Genomic DNA, 11,030 nt, shown 5'->3' on the forward strand with positions numbered 1-11,030 from the left:
ATGCATATATATATTTATTCACAGTAGGAAAGGGATGCAAGGAAATTTCCACTTGACTAAATCTGATGTAATTAAATAATTTCATTTTAAGTAGGGGAAAAATGACCAAAAAGCAAAGCTTCTGTGAACTGGATCTCACTAAATAACCATGGAAAAAGCAGGATTGAGATAAATATTATTAAAGCAAAACAAATCTTAAGAAGTACAAGGAAATCTTGGTAGACACTCATGTAATCTTGATACCTCTTATTGTACGCAACAAAAAGAAAATCTGGTCAATGAAAATTCAACTATGTATGCTAGGGGAATTACTGGTGGATAATCAGTTAAGAAGAGGCAAATATGTAGAAGAAGCAAGGTATCGAAGAGTGTCTTTTATTCAGGAAAGATGCGATTAAAACAGATGACCTTGTAGATCTGCCTTCTAGTAATGTGGCAGATTAAAATGAAGTGAAAAAGTTAAGGATGCATCTAACATAATCTGTTTGGGCCAAATTAGTGAGCATGTTTACCAAGTCAAAAGCCTGGGAAAGATGAACTATTTCTGTTTTTGTTCTAATAAACTGTCTAAATGGTCTAAAAACTCATGAGTTCACTCATTAAAATGAAATGTGTGCCCCGGTGGTGTAAGTGGTAGGAATGCCGCTCTGCTACACAGAGGCTCAAATCCCGGGGGGTTGGACTCGATGATCTCTAAGGTCCCTTCCAATCCGCATGATAATATGATACTATGATGATGATGATGAAATGGAATAATCAGTAAAAATAAGGTTTTAAATTTCAGAGGGCAGATTTCGGTAACCAAAAAGGTCTTGAAAGTGAAATAAAATAGACTAATCTATTCAAGGTTTTGAATGTGGAGGAGCCTTGGAATTATTTTACATTTAAGTTGATAAAGCCGTGTGAAATGTGTATCTGAAGTCAAGTTATTCCATGAAAATGAAAACCTTTCTCAAGGAGAACATTAGAGAAAAGACATATCAGCAGACACAGATGTGTTTTAGAGGTCACAAGTGGAAAGTACAGTGAAAATTGTCAATAGCCAAACTGAACAGTAATATGGCATGGATATTAAACAGCAGAACAGTCTTCTCAGGGTTAAGCAAGATGAGAACAGATAAAACATGGGACATCTATACAACAAGGATTCAGTGAAAATAAATAAATAAATATCTATTTTTAAAAAACTCAGTGACTACTTAGCATATGTTTTCAGTAATATTGACCACAGAGGAAACAGGATAAACAATAGAAACGAAGTCAAGATTATAGAAATTAGGAAACTGGAAACAAAGCTTAAAGCACCATACATCCAGACTGGGAAGAGGTATCAAATAAACTCTACCCCACAATTACAAGAAAGAGAACATGAAATTCCAGACCCAATTGGAAGGAGCTCAGACATGGCTGACTGGATAACAGCAAATACATTATCTGTTTCTAAGAGAGGCCCATGCAGTTACAAACCTTTTAGTTTGACCTCACTTGCTTTAGAAAAAATATTGAGGGGAAAAATGTAATTGAAGGCAGGGTGGTAAATGGAAAATGGGATAGCAAGCAAAAAGGATTTACTAAAGATAGATTGTGCCAAATAAATTTGTTATCTCTCTTTAATGAGATAACTGATTTCTAGACAAAGGATTTGTGATACATCTTATTTATATCTTTGCTACATATGATACAGCATCACATAGGAAATCAGGGATGAGGAGAAGAGTTGAAAAGTGGGTAAGAAGAGATTGTCTGACAGATAGATGACAACAGGTGGTATTGAAAGAAGCAGCATCAAACTGCAGGAAGTTTACTAGCTGGAATCCTTAAAAATCAGTCTTGGGACTGACATTAAAAAAAAAAAGTCCAAGTATAAAGAAATGAAGTATGAATTCTGTAGTTTCCATTAAGCCAGAAAATGGTCACAAAAAAAAAATATTTAAAAAAAAAAAAGAATAACTGATTTATTTCTTTTACATAAAACATACATGCACAAGTATTTTGTAGACACACACACAAAAGGACATATAAAATATGATATTGTATGTGCTTATAATAAGAAGAGAAATAGTCATGCTCCATACAGGCATGAATGTCTGAGTGTGTGGCTTTGTCTGAAATCCCATGCATGGTCTTTGACACTCAGAGTCAAGAAAATATGCCGAATCTAAAACAACAGCTGAGAAGACAACTGCAATGCTCAGCAGACTGGAGAGCCATCACTCCAGGAGTGGAATTAAGAAGTTTTTCTGGCTTTGTAATTTAATGCACAAAGCTGAAAGGCACTATAGCTGATGTCTATAACTGTATTATTATACAATAGGTCGGAAAACATCTGTATGAACTTATGTGATGAATCTGAAAAAAAAGAAAAGCATCTTGTGTTCAGATAAGAAATGCAGAAATGATTCTAACCATCAGAACCGTGAAATTTTAAAACAGACTTCCCAAATTCATGTTAAGAGTAGAAAACTAAACAAAAACCTACTGCATTTTAATGGAGAATTATTCTTTTATTATAACCATTGCACCTGGTCCCCTATGCAATTAGAAGATTAGGTTCAAGACATTCCTTACATTTTCCCCTAGTTTGCATTGAACATATTGATCTATCATATGTCTTCTCCCTCCCAGTTTTTTAGTGCCAATCAGCGTCTTTGTTGTTGACAAAGAATTGAGCAGATTCAATGGCGTGTCACCTAAGAATAGGCTGTCCATTCATTCACTGTGTAGTCCTTCCATTTCCACCCTTTATTCTGCAACATGCCTTATCAGGAAAGATTATGATGTGGGTGCAGTGATTATTTTGGCATCTGGCACAGAACCTATTAGGCCCTCCATCCAAGACAAGAAACGAAAAGGAGTATTGAAAGGTACAAGATAACATAGCACACAGAGACAAGAGTACAGTTTACTAAGAAAATGTTTCTGAAGTAAAAGAATGAGAAAAGAGCATTACCTTTTAGCTTGACTGAGATCACAGAACAAGTCAGGCAGTGTCAGAGTGAAGGATATAAGAAAGATTAAAGAAAATGGACAAAGAAATGCAAAAACATTTTTTACTTAACAAGAGGCTTGATTTTGATTCACTTATAACAGAGGGCACTTTGATTTATTTAGATCCACGTGAACTTTCTTGCACAGAAATTGTACAACCTGTTAACAATTCTCTGCTGATTAGACAATGGAAAAGTAGCAAAGAAGCAGTCATGGTTATAGCAGCAGAAAAGCCAAATACCTTCTAACAACTGGCTATCACCTTCACAGGACGTTGCTACATTCCAGGGAGTCCACAGTCCAGCAGAAACAGCTAAGTACCTACAAGACAGATGAACATGAAGACAAGGAAGTGCTTGCTGTTTGTGCTGTTTATGTTTATTCCCATTTCCAGTATTGGTGGACATGAACAATAAGCAAACACATTCAGATGAAATAAAAGCTCCCAGATTTCTCATAACTTATCATTAATTTATTTTAAAACTGTAGCTAAAACCCAAACACCACAATTATCAGTACAAAAATCATCTGAAGTACTACCAGCAGGCCCAGAGCTGATTAATTCCAGAAAGAAGAATCCACGATCAGGTTTCCTAAGAAGAAATGTAGATGAAACCAAAAGCCTTTGCCTGATGGAGGCAGAACCAGTCAAATTTCCTGACTGAAGAAAATTAACCATCACAGAAACGGCCTAGCATACAAGCAGCCAGTTTTGAAGCTCCTATCAGGAAACTGTTCAGGCTTAACATTGCAAGGAGTTCATAGGTTTGCAGGTCAAATTGCAAGCCACTCAAAAGCTAAGAATCCACTTCCCTAAGTAGTTTTTCCCCATATATTTTTCACAAAATATGTAGTTTACATAAATAAAAGTCTTTGTATGATGAGAAGTTATTTCACTTCAAAATTCTTCTATAACTCCTTTTCTTTTAATGCTTGAAAATATTTAGATTTATTTATTTATTTATTTTCCATTTGGAGGGGATCTAGGGTATCTGAAGTGGTTTCCCAGATCATGTGAAAAAAAGGGGGAAGAATAAATGCTCTGAATAGTTTGAGGTTTACCTATGATGTCTGTAGGTCATGAGACTGATAGTTCAGCTATTTATTTTTCTGTACAAAGAAATGATGGAAAATGCATTTTAAATATATTTAGTTACAGAATAAGAAAGGGAACATAATAGAACATTCCAGAGAATGCTGAAACTATCACTCTTATGTTGCTTGTAGTGACAGCTTTCCCACACTTTTTCCAAAGCATGGAGTGCCTATTCAGCCAAAATGTGGTGGACAATCTTTATAGAAAAAAGGTGAAATTTAATTCCAAACTCAAGGCTGAATAGTGTAATGAGCAATAAACAGGCTATGCATTTAATTTCATTAAGTGACATGTATTTCATTAACAAAAGTGTTAGCAGAATTAAAACCTCACACTAAAGGAATGAGAAAATCATCAGTGGCAGCTAAAAAGCTGCTGCAATATGGCACATATTGCAGAAGAACTGAGAGTGATGTGGGATTAAATACATATGAAATTATTTTAAAAAACTGACAAAATTGTAGCAAATTTTGAATATTAATTTATGGCACCTACTGAAAGAAGCTGGACAGCATGTAATCTGCATATAAAAGACTTCATCACATTCCTTGGTGCCAGACTGTTACCCAGCTCAAAAGGAAAAAAAAAAAAACAAACACTTTTTTTTTTTTTTTTTAAAATTTTTATCCGGACTAAGGGAAGAAATGGTCAACCAGGAGGTTCATTTATTTTCATTAGTTAAAGGACAGGAATAGCAGTATGACTGCATGGCTTTTAGTCTAGTAAAAACAACAAATTGTTAAAAAGTGGATATGGAATCAGAACTGTTAAGGTTGAAAAGGTCTCTAGGATTATACATTCCCAACCCAACCCATCCCCACAATATCAACTGTCCCTCAGCAGCTCACCTTTACAGTTCTTTAACACCTCGAGGGACAGTAACACAATCATTACCCCAGGCAGCCTGTGCCAGTGCCTGACCACTTTTCTGGAGAAGAAATTTTTCCTAACATCCACAATATATACCAGTGTTAAAACAGCAGGCCTTCATATAGATATTGTTATGCATAATTATGCAAACTGACCCTATGAATTTACCATGAAAAACGGCCTGAAAAACGGTTCTGAACATAAGAAGATGCAAAACAAGGATTTCAAGGAGCACCAAATTCCAACACTGGAAAAAACATCTAGAAATACAAAGAAGAGTGGAAATCTCTCACTAATACTTGAATTGCAATGAATGCCAACATTATTTGTACCAGTACTGTACAGCAATCTCTCCCGGTTCTTTACAATTATCATATTGTAACAGTATTTTAACATAAAAAATGATCATTTTAAAAGTATCATTTTGGGACTTGCTATTTAATTTCTGTAACAATATTATAAGTATTTTAAATACCACTCATTCAACTGAGAACATTCCCATTTCTTATCTTGATTCCTGAAAAGCATATGCTATTATTTCCTATCTGCTAACTTTTCAATATAAATTTCACTGTAACTACACACAGTATGTAATATTAAGCATAAATTAAGGCCAAAGATGTCAAATAAATAAACATGTAAGGAAGAGGAATTTTAAGTTTCCTGCTAATCTCTAAGAATATTTGCAAAATCCAGAATAAATTCCAAAATTTAAATACCAAAACTGGGAACAAGTATTTCTAACTACTTCTGAATTCCAAAGGCAGAGAAATAAAGAGTTAATCTTTCAAAGAGCAATCAAGATCACCTGAGGCAAGCAAGAACACACCCACCATCTCCAGTTTTAGCTTTCAGCTGAGACTCCACCTGATCATCATCAAGAAGTTTCAAGGGAAGATAATTAGTCCAACAGATCTGTGGACTTTATTTCCAGGTATCTGAAGTTGTACTTAAATCTCAGTGTCAAAGACTAACATGCTAACCATAAGTAGTTTGAGGTTTTGTTGTTTTTTTTTTTTTCCAAAAGCAGTGAAATAACATTACCTATTTGCCACTAATATTAGTGGAAATTTAGCATCTCTACTGATGTTTTAAGAATTGACTCTAGGGAGTTTTGGATGGAGTATCTAGCTCTTTTTCTTTCTTTTCTTCTCTTTCTTTCACTTTTTTTTTTTTTTTTCCCTCCCAGATGCTCCTGTTTTCTAAACTATTTTTTATTATGTTCCCTCCATTTTGTTTTTAAATTTATTTTTTTTTTTTATTTACCAATCCAGCTCCATTTCAACTTTTCAGAAATGAATGAGAACAGGCTAGGCAGATATGGATATTAGCACCTGAATGAATTAAGTCGTTGGTTCTCTGGCTGCTTACAAGATGCTCTTTTTCATTAAAAGTGGTTTGCCAACTACCAAGCTGTGCTACCTATAAGTCTTGGTGATGATGATACAAAGCAGAGGGCTGACTGGCAGAAATCAATGAAATGGCTAAAGAAGAGCTAATAAGGTCAAACCAATCACTAAATCAGTTTTTAAAGAAATCTTTCTGGGTTAATTTTTTGTTTGCTCAGGAATTCAGACAATCCTATTCTTTATGCAAGTCTTACTTTTTAATTCATCACATTTATTTTTGCAGAGAAGAAATATTGAGGATTGAATTTAAGCAACCACTTCAGACTTCTACACTGGGTTACGTAATGCAAAGGGATTATTCCATAAAGAGTGTAAAGCTTATCCACCTTTTCATTCCTGTGTGACTCCCTGGCGACTCTTTGTTGTGTGCTTTGTCCTGTTATTAGTATTCATTTTATTAAAGTACCAGAAGTTTATTCAGCAGAATAGATCTGATTTGTGTGGATACCTCATCTCATTGCAAAATCCTGGGCAGGAGTGAGCAGGGTTACATAGATTTATCTGGATCTACAACATTTAAATATTTATCAGGGCCAGTGTAATTTTGATTATTTGGGGTTGGACAGTGGAAAATGCTGTCTCTTGGGCAGTAAGAGTGCTCAGAAGTGGCTGAGGGCCATGGTTCAGCCATGGTACAACCAGTTGCTTTCCTGCTCCTGGCTCAGTGTGAAATGACCCAGCTCACTTCTTTCCCACATCTAAATCTGTAACCAACATTCACTTCTTAACTGGGTTTAGCTCCAAAATTCCTTTTGGTATAATTTTAATTTATAGAGATATGCCCTGTTGGCTTTACCTGGCAAGTTTTTAAATATTTGTTCTCTGAGGAACAGCAGCTGTGAACACGGACTGTTGTGAGATGGTCCTAAAAATAGAGGAACATTTCCATTCACTAGAAAGTGAAATGAGTTTATTGTTTGCCTTTTCCTTTACAATGAGAAGAACCACTTCAGGCTGATGACAGCCAGAGGCAGCTGGGTTCTGCTTTTGCGAAGACAAAACACTAGGAGGGATAGAAATATTGCCTGCCCCAAGACAAGTATGGAACACAGAGGCATATAGTCTGCATGCATTCAGACTCTCTGTAGTCTGAAGTTTATGTCTTGCCCTCAGAAAGACTTCTAAGTATTATTGGACATGGTCACAGGAATAAAGATTTTTTCATGTGCATAGGGGAGAAGGAAGTGGGGAGAAAAGGGGTGTCAAAAACAAGCAAACCACAAAAAGCAGAAAATGAGCCAAATGAAACTTTTCACAGATATATACAAAACCACAGAGGCTGGGTCTGGCAGTTAGCTAAACTCAATATTTGTACTGTTCAAAGTATTTCAAGGGGTAAGTATGGAGAAATGCAAGGAAATGCTCTATTTGTAGTTAGATATACTGGGAAGTAATGATGGCTTCCTTTGAAGAGGGTTTGAGTATAGGTCACTCAGCACCTATAAGGATCTGGCAAGTGCTGAGAGCAGTTCAATGTGAGTCACACTAACATGGCACATATGACAGACAGAAAGAAAAATGCATGTCAAAGAGAAAGTTACATTGACTTTAGTTGTACACCACACACCTGTATATGAATTTGTCCTTGTAGTTTGTAAGATAGGCTGTATTTAAAGGAAACATACTCTTCAAATCAACCTGAAAACTGAAGAACAATGTTTGTTATAATTACAGAATAAAATCATTCTTTTATCAAATAAAAAAACAGTTCTGTAGTATTTTACTTCTTTTCCTTCTACCAGGCAATGAAAAAAATCAAATAAAATAGTGTTTATTGTAGTTGTTTATGATGAAAAAACATGAAATGATTCTTTTCATCCAACATTTAATGACAGTAGAGACTGAAACATCTTGGAATTTTATTTATAGCAGATATTCTGTCTTCATCTTTGCCACCTAATTTTAGAGTGATACAAATGTATCTGTCTGTGTTTGGCACTCATGAAAAAGGCATTAAAATGAGACAAACTCCCTCCCTTTCTCTACCAGCAGCAGTAAACTACATGGAGAAGAATTATATAATTTACAACATGAACAAATCTTATCAGCTTTTTCCCAAGCATTCTACAAATTTTTTCCCTCATAAATGTGCTACATTTTAATGTTTTTGCAAACTCAGTTACTCTTTTCTGGCCAGATCTTGTACATCTTATTTGATGAGAAATACATTTATTTCATGAATATAATGTAAAATTCATTAATACCTTTATGAAATTGCTGTTGGTGGTGTTAGAAGCTGCCTCAAAATGAATAACAGTAAATGGGAGTCTTAAGATTGTCTTTCATCATGCTTTGGTGTTGATATTAAAATATACACAGGTCTCTCCAAAAGTACTGCCTCCTATTTATTTCTCTGGAAACTACAACAGATGTAAAAAGCACAACACTATTTGATAGAGCAAATTCTCAGCTACAAAACACTATTTTTCAACATAATCACCACCATTAGCTACACATTTTCACCAGGAGTGAACAAGAGTCTGTGAGCTATACTTGCAAATATCTGCACCAGCGGAGGTGACCCACCATTTCACACTGTTTCACTACTCACCACCTCACTGTACTCTCATCTTCTGTTTGGTCTCCATTATGTTCAGCAAGCATCAATGAATGTCATTGGGCATCATTTCTTCCCCATGGAGGAATTCAATGACACATCTTTGTTTCATATGTATTTCCATGTCAGACCCCATTCTGTCAGACTGCTCCTCTGCTGCCATCTGTCACATGGCAACAGCATGTAATGGAATATTGGTGGAAAGGTTCAACCTCTACTTCCATCTTACCGACATCCACATCTGATGTGGTGGGCTGACAAAGTAAAAAAGGAGACATTACTTTCAGAGCAGTTCTCATATTTCAACAATGTAGTTAACAAAATATAATTTTATATGTAATCATACCAGGAAGTTTATTGCAAATATATACATTTATATAAATGCATTGTTTGGATATTTGTTGCCATACAAATATGACATATGCTTATTCTTCCTTCAACAATTTTGTTTAGAGTTTATCAAACTATTTTATAAAGATTTAAGATAATTTTCCCACTCCACAGTTGAGAAGACTTATTTTTAGAAAAGATCTTACCTAGTATCCTCTGCACATTTCCAATTCACACCCTCTGTGCATTACTCTGGAAATGATTTAACATTGTGTCAATATTAAACAAAATTAAAACAACAGAAACAAACATTAATATCCTTTCCAGTAGCTGGGTAAGTGAGGTATAGAGAAAATTCACTGACAGGATTAGGAACATTTTGTCTAAGTAATGTTCTTTCCATAGAGAAGCCTCTTTTCATTCTTGCAATTCTCAGAAGAAACATTTAATTGCTATTGCTGGTCAAATACTTTTTACTAGTACTTTTTTTACTATTTTTATTTTTAGATCTGTGTTTTACAGCTCTTTGGCTGCATTATTGGTATGAGTTCAAAAATGTCAAAAACTCACCAATTACATAATTTGAAACACTGAAGTAAATTGAGAGTTCTTTATGTTAATTCACTATTTTCCAGACAAGGAAACCAGTTACTAAGTATTCATTCTGCTAAGTCTACAAAAGAATGTCAAAATATATACATAGTTACGTATGGTTTGCTATGAACAGAAGTTGACTTGTGACTTCACAAGCCAACATTAACTGTGAGATGGCACTGAGAAGAATTGACTGCCCACCTATAGGGCCCAAAGCATCTGTTATCATGACCTATTCTTTAGCTCTCAGTAGTGTGCCAGCATAGAGGAGCCTTGTAGTGAGTGTAGAGGTGCAGATGGCAACTCAGTGGTGGTCCATATCCCAGTTCTTACACTTGAATATTCAGCCTCCAATTACTGTGACAAATTCCTGCTGTACTGCAGGAAGGGTTAAATAAGAAGAGCGGAGCTCTTTAAAATGTAGAGTAGTTTCTTCTTGCTCATGTTCTGAGCATACAGCTAATGCACAAGGGGTTACACTTCTAACTGAACAACTGCTATCCCTCATCAGCCATGGTGAGTATTAAACACTCAGTAACACCTCAGTGCTTTTTATTGCTTTTTTTTTTTTTTTTTTTTTTTTTTTTTTTTTTTTTTTTTTTTTTTGTCTCTCCCTTTCCTCACTGAGTATTGCTAAAAAACCTAAAGGTGCAATTTTTTCTCTATTCTTATTAATGTCGATAGAGCCTGCTTCAACAAGACTCCATAGACCATGGTGTCAACTTCTATAAACAGCTTATTCCTTCTTTAGAATTTGGACCCAGAGACCTCAATGGCTTTTACTTCAACAGTTCCTCTCTTGTCCCAGCCTCATCCTAATAACCCAGCTCTGGGACAGGAAAAAGTTTCCTGTATCTTTTCTGATATAGTGACTGGTTCCTAGAGTAAAAGTTAAAGATTTTATAACTGGTAATAGTTTTATTTTATTCTTTGGTTAAATTCTTCCCATTCACTCCAATAATAATAATAATAAAAAGATATGCTTCTCCATCGGTAAACAATGTTGTTTTAGGCTTAAAGACACCACTGTAAGTTAGGAAACAGCAGCAGAAGATCATAGGCAGCATTAAATGTATGTTATAAAAAATTTACAGTGTTAAATATTTGGTAGTCTGTCCTAATAAACTGATTTCTTGTTTACTTTTGGAGGATACTACCAAGACTGGAAATGAGTTGAATTCTTACC

Source organism: Coturnix japonica, chromosome 8 (assembly GCF_001577835.2).
Source record: "Coturnix japonica isolate 7356 chromosome 8, Coturnix japonica 2.1, whole genome shotgun sequence".
NCBI classification, from domain to species: Eukaryota; Metazoa; Chordata; class Aves; order Galliformes; family Phasianidae; genus Coturnix; species Coturnix japonica.